Genomic DNA, 7,303 nt, shown 5'->3' with positions numbered 1-7,303 from the left:
TTTTCCTCCGGTCTGTGAAATCTTGCAGATGCCGTTAGGAGCACCGGAGGACACCGAGGAACATGATTTTTTTCAGGTTACCTGTTTCGTGTACTACTGTCTGGATATAACGAGAGTTTTATAACAAGAACTTGTTTTAATCATATTTGCTCCAATCTCGCCTACTTCAGCTTTAATTTGTAATCATTATGTGCAACTACAAGGCTAGGCATTGGACTAATGAACTTGGAATAATTCTATTTCCTCCCAAATGAGAATAAACGGAAATGTTCCACCTCTATTATTTTTGCAAACATGGCATGGATGCTGCATCGTCCCACAGGAAACAGACACTGGAAGACACTCCTGATGTGTTGTAATAAATGTGAATGGTGGGTCAAGGGTCGTGTTTGCTGCCCCCAGAATGAATAGCATTAGATACCCAAAGATAATCCAGTTGGACCCATTCATCCCATTTTATCTTCCGTGTATAATTTCTACTTGTACTGCCCAGCACTTAATCAGCCTTTTCTCAAAGCAAAATCTTCTTCTGGTTTCTTTTACGACTGAACTGAAAGTCACATTTTCATTTTATTCTTACTTATTTGTGTTTGTTTTGTTTTACAAAATTTGTGTTCTGTTATTTCAGTAATATTTTAATGTAACTGTATGTCTCACCTGTTCAATTATGTTAACGTTTTTTAACCCTTCATGCATTTTGAACAGTGTTGTAGAGTGCCAGAGTCTATATGAGGCTCAGGAGTGAAGGCATGTCGCCACCTAGAGGGAGACTGTGTGCATTACAGAACGTGGAGTCCAGGTTTTACAGAAGAGAGATGTTTTCCTTTATTTTGTGTTCTCTATATTTCCCCTTTTTATATCTTTAAAATTTAAATGATTCATTTTATTACAATATCCGAAAGGCTTTTATTTTCCTGAAAAAAAAAGTATTATTCTTGTGTAGTCGGTGTCTCTTGGTGTTCATTTACAGAAAAGTTCTCTGAGGGAAGGAATGTAAAGGAGTATTTCTACTGAAAGCCACCGGTGTTGAATGATATGTAAACTTTTATTATTAGGTATGCAGAATGTATGTAGTCTATATTGGTCATGACTATTTTTTATCACTGGGAATAAATGATCCTATTTGTGTTAGTTTCTTGTGTTTGTATCACATCAGAGTCAAAGCTCAAATTCTGTTGATCGCACGTGAAAATAGCCACTTCAAGAGCGTTTCACTCTGTCCAACTTTATGACTGTAAAGATGAGTTACTCTCAGGATCTCTATTTTGTGCCATGTGCCCGGGATGTGCACAAAGTGAACACCAATATGCATATGAGCCAAATTGGCCACGCATGCATGTTTACACAGCCACCACTTCACTGGATCACTTCAAGTTACTTTGACTAATATATTTGAATTTATATATTAGCAAACAACCGAGTACTTCTACATCAAATAAAACATTTTCAAATGTATCTTTTAAATTACAGATGGTGCTTTTATACGTTAATTAAACTTGTAATAATGCCACTTGGGGGCAGCGGGAAAGTTGAGATGTTTAACTTGTTAGCAATGAGTTGCTTATTTATGAGGGCTGTCAAAGTTAACGCAATAGTGCAATTTCGTAACACCCTAAACACAAATTTCAATTTTTAGGTTGTAGCGGGCTCAGTTTTAAAGAGTGAGTGAAGATACTGGCATCATATTAAACTAGAAACCATAATGATACCATTGGTACCATGTCATGCTATGTCATACTAGCTTGTCATGAAGGAGGCTAAATACATTTTAAAGGCTAAATTTTGGCAAGGAAAAACTGTCATGGCCATTTTCAAAAGGGTCCACCTGATGAGTCCAATATTCTCTCTTTTAGCTCTGTTTTTGGTCTCCACCCACTCTTGAGGGAAATATCTGAATCATAATCTGCTAAATGCTCCACTATGTTCACCAGCAAGAGCTAAGTTTGCTGTTTGGTGCTGAGCAGGTAGTGAACAGTCGACTGAATCTGAATCCTTTGCATGCAAAGACAAAAACAATCCAAAAACAACACAACTAGAAAACGTTCAAACAGCACAAATGGTTTATTTTGATTTCACAAGCAGACGCTTGTTCCTTTATTACACAGCTTTAACCCACGGAACTGCTGTCAAGTCGATCCAACAGTTTTATTTTTTTATTCTTCTTCTTCTGAGAACTGAGCTGTGGTGTTTGTTGTTCTACATCAACCACACAAAACACTGTTAACACCAAGGAGCCACAGTTTAACAAGGCTTCACGACGGTGGATCTGAGATGGCAGATGCTCAGTGACGATGTGACGTGGTTTCATTGTGATTGAGAGAAAGAGAACACTGTTAACATTATTATGAACGTGGCAGCAGAGTGGCTCAGTGTTGGTAAAAAAAAAATTAAGTTGAGTGCAGTGAAACTTGTTTAAACTCTCCGCGAGGAAGAAAACAGTATTGGATAAAGTAGAGATCAAACATTCACACACGCACACACAAACACACAGCTTTTAAATTTCCTTCACACAAACAAAATGTTTTGTCAGTTAAACCAGGGATAACTCTGAGAAACGCACATCGATGGTCTCTTCTAAACACATTTGGATTACATTCACCTTCCCTGGTATAAATGACAAAATGAACAGTTTTATGTGAATGTAAAGCCTTTGACAGATGAACTATCGTCATCCATCATGAAGCAGTAAAGTGGGTTTACACAGAATAAAAACAAACGCGGGAACATGTCATCAAGTTATAAAGGCTAATAAAAACTGCTGCAGCTGAAATACACTATTCAGCCAAAACCGGCTACTTTCTTCATATATTACAATTTATATGATACAAATGTTATGGTTTTAAAGTAAGAGGTAAACACTTTACATTCGCCTTTTGACAAGTAATCACTTCAGTTTATTGGAAATCTCCATTTATTTCAACTTAAATGTAATGATGATGTTTTTAGACCTGTCAAAATCCAAATTTATTTCAACTAACATGGAATTTCTAAGACTTTTCTTTTGTTATAAATACATTTCACTGCGTTAATACTTTGCAAAAAGGCAGCTGTAAAGTGTTACCAAATATACACACATATGTTCGTCATGTCAATGTACTCGTTTCAATGAACACTTTTGTTACAAACCGGCGAAAACGGTCCACAAATCTAAAGCTGGACTTAGAAACAATCAGTTTTAAATGGACTGTGCTTGTTCATCGTGTTAATGCTGTAACCACAGAAATAGAATAAGAGGACAACGGACATTGGACTGTTTTCTGTGGTCATTTGAGCAGGACAAAAGGAAATGGCGATTGTTGTTAGTTAGTTGTTATGGTGACAGACATCAGTGGGGACGTAAAGTTTAGTCGCAGCTCGCTGGGAAGTGAGCGGACGTAGCTCCAGAGATAGATGGCTGGCTAATTAGCTGGGTAGCTTGTCCTTGTCCTTGTCAGTTTAGTTTCTACAGAAGTTCGCCGGCTATAACGGTCGCAATGGCACACATAAAGATCGCTGCCACTCTGACCATCCTGTTACGTTGATTTGAATGGGAATGTCCGTTCTACTCCTATATTCTATATCTATGGCTGTAACTCATGAGTACAACAGAGTACAACAGTTGTACTGCAGTCAAAACTTGAACTGCCCTGTTATCACAACATTAAACACGTTTTTAGACGTTGATTTGTTTCACCACCACACAGACGGACACGCAGACTCGTGAAATCATCTCAAACACACACACACACACACACACACACACACACACACACACTCACATATCATTACAGCCTCTCCCATTCACTTAAATGCAGCTTTGGCTGTTTTAGTGGCAGTGGGAAAGCAAAGCAGCGGACAGCAAACGCATCACGACACTCCTCGAAACATTTCACTAGTTTTAAAGTACCATAACAAATATGACACTGACAGAATTCCCACAACAGTGTTTCAACACTAATGACTAAAGGGCACTGCGAAGAAATAGAAAAAAAGTAGTTTTTACAATCATGTCAAGTATTGGTACAACGGCAGGGCCGGGCACCCGAGGAACACCAGTTAATAAATATCTACAATTTGACGCCAGTTTGAAATGAATCCTTTTTGTTGTTGAATGAAATCTGATTTCAGGATATGATAAACTGTTATGTAACATTTACAAATAAATTGCTTTCTCTACTGAACACAGCTTATTTTATTCCCTACATATCTGCTAAAAGTCCCCTTACATGAGAACTCACTGTGTAAAACTTTCTCATACGTTAAAAGGACTCTACAGGCCTGGTGGAAGTTTGGTCCAATGGTCATTTTATTACCAAGAGTTATCTCCGTGTAGACTTATTTATAGACACAGTATGTTAGTATGTTTTTATTCAAAATTTTGTGCATTTAGTTTTAAGATTTGTGGGCGGATGTTAGAATTAGTAGCTATAAGTTTGAGCTCAGGATCATTAAAAAAAGGAGCCAACGCTGGAAACACTTTTATTCACTACTCTACACCGACAGAAGTAAACCTTTTTTTTTACCGTACATGGTAGGTATAGATACAGGAGGGTTGTTGTCCTTTTCTTTTCCTTTATTTCATTTAAATGACTGATTGGAAATATAGAAAAAATAAATGTGGTTGATGTATAGTATTTTGAAATCAGTGCTTTTTTAATCTTATATTTATCATTATGAATTTTATGTCATCCTCCGTGTTTAAAAAATTTATTATAAGAGACGATAAAATGTTTGATGGATATTTCGTTAAAGAGAATAAAAAAGGGAGCCAATAGATACATTTATATCTGAAAACAAAAATGTCCATCATTGTTCAAGCTCTTAAGAAAAATTGAGTTGTTTAACTACTTATTCTCACTTAGGATGCATCGATACCGATACCAGATCGGGTATGGATCGGGTATTGGTGACAACGGGGCCGATCTATTCAATTAACTTTTATGTGTGTATATATATATATATATTGTTGCTGCATTAAAAAGGTTTACACTTGCACGATTTATTATTTTAATAATAAATAACGAGGCTTTAGTTTGCCATGTTATGATTTGAGCATATTTTTTCATGCTAAATGCAGTACCTGTGAGGGTTTCTGGACAATATCTGTCATTGTTTTGTGTTGTTAATCGATTTCCAATAATAAATATATACATACATTTGCATAAATCAAGCATATTTGTCCACTCCAATGTTGATAAGAGTATTAAATACTTAACAAATCTCCCTTTAAGGTTGGTTAAGGTAGTTTCCATGCAAAGATTAACTCAGTCAATACTTTATTCTGTTTGCAAAGATATGCACCCTATCCGTGTATATGTGCCCTCTCAAAGTAGTGCTATGATGTTGGAGTTATAGGGACTGTGATAAATGCAAATACAGATCCCTCTGTTCCGATTGCATAAACAAGTTCACTTTTTAACTCTGATTTTATGCGTATGTTGGTGTGTTCTTTGTACAACAGTTTTCCTCAGATTAGATTTAAAAAATTGAAATATATCGCCTTGCTTATATATTGAATCCAAACCCCTGTATCATGATGCGTTATCGTATCGCCAGATTCTTGTCAGTACACAGCTCTACTGCAAAGTAGCAACAATAAACTTGGTTTTATTTATTTCTGTTTTAGTGCATAACCTGCTTGAATCAATTAGGAAATAGTTTTGTTATGCACTTGCTTGTTCTCTCGGTCGCACACTCTTTAACTTTAACATCAGTAAACATTAAAAGGAATTTCCACCCCTTGTCTTCAGGACAGGAAGTCAATTTAGACCTCGGTTCTTCCACTCAAATCACAGCTGAACTTCTTTAGTTCCTAAGAAGTTCCTGGAATAGTGTCTACGGTTGAAAAAGAGTCCATTTAGTCCTTCAAAATTAAAACAAATACCAAAAATTAGAGTATACTGTGGGTGTTATGTCTTGGTACCCAGCCCTGCCTAACAACCATTTCAACAGGTGTTGCTCTTAGAGACTAAAGATTTAATTAGCACATGTACAGAAACACTGAAATCACCTTTCCTCCCCTACATTTCCAAGTCTTAGATGGTACAATGTCTACACATCTATCAGCCTCTAACAATACCGTCAACAGGACAGGGAGTTGACTATTTTGTCTACTAGACACACAGTGGCTGGTTCATGGCTTCACAGAAACAGACGTCAACACTGTGAGCAGAGTGACCTATCAGCTAAAAGATCATGTGGGAGGTCATACTGGGACTACTGGGACCAACATTGGAGAAGTTTCAGTCAGCAAAGAACACCCAAAACACTAGAGCCTCCACACAGGAGAGGAAGCCGACATATGTGACCAATGTAAGAGGTTATAACACCAACACATCCAAACTGAAGAGAGACCACACCGGTGTCAGTGCTGGGAGAAAACACCAGCATCCACACTGGAGAGAAGCCATACTGGTGTGGAGAGAAACTAACCAGAACACTGTGACCAGGAAATCTGGATGGCTATCAAACGGAACGCAAACATTTGTGTTTTTGTTAAATTTGTTAAAGAAGATTGCTGAAAGTACAATCATCAAATTCAAATTTAATTACAAAACATGTTAATTAAAACGGAGCAGGATTTCTTTTTCCGCTAACCAACTTGAGTGCTGCCTCTGGTGGCTGGAAGCTATATTGCAACAACATTACTATTAAAACAGTAGTGTTATTTATATATTTATATTAGGGCTGTCAAAGTTAACGCAATAATAACGCGTATCAAATGACGGAATCCATCGCTACCAACCATGTCATACTAGCTTGTTGAGAAGAAGACTTAATAACGCTCCAAACTTATGCAAAATTTTGTCGCGTAAACACTTGCATGGCCATTTTCACACGGGTACCTTGACCTTTGACCTCCAAATATGTGAATGTAAATGGGTTCTATGGGTACCCACGAGTCTCCCCTTTACAGACATGCCCACTTTATGATAATCACATGCAGTTTGGGGCAAGTCATAGTCAAGTCAGCACACTGACACACTGACTTTTTTATGCTAAATGCAGTACCTGTGAGGATTTCTGGACAATATTTGTCATTGTTTCGTGTTGTTAATAGATTTCTAATAATAAATATATACATACATTTGCATAAAGCAAATATGTTTGCCCACTCCCATGTTGATAAGAGTATTATATACTTGACAAATCTCCCTTTAAGGTACATTTTGAACAGGTAAATGTGCAATTAAGCCCTAATATTTATATATATTATATTCAAAGTTTGGAGCGGCAGGCTCGATATAATTGTGCGTATGACACAATAATAAAACATCACATAATGGAAGTCACCACCTCTCCGTTGGAGTAAATCAAGCTTTTA

Source organism: Sebastes fasciatus, chromosome 11 (assembly GCF_043250625.1).
Source record: "Sebastes fasciatus isolate fSebFas1 chromosome 11, fSebFas1.pri, whole genome shotgun sequence".
Taxonomy (NCBI): domain Eukaryota; kingdom Metazoa; phylum Chordata; class Actinopteri; order Perciformes; family Sebastidae; genus Sebastes; species Sebastes fasciatus.
Note: the sequence above shows the minus strand (reverse complement) of the source record.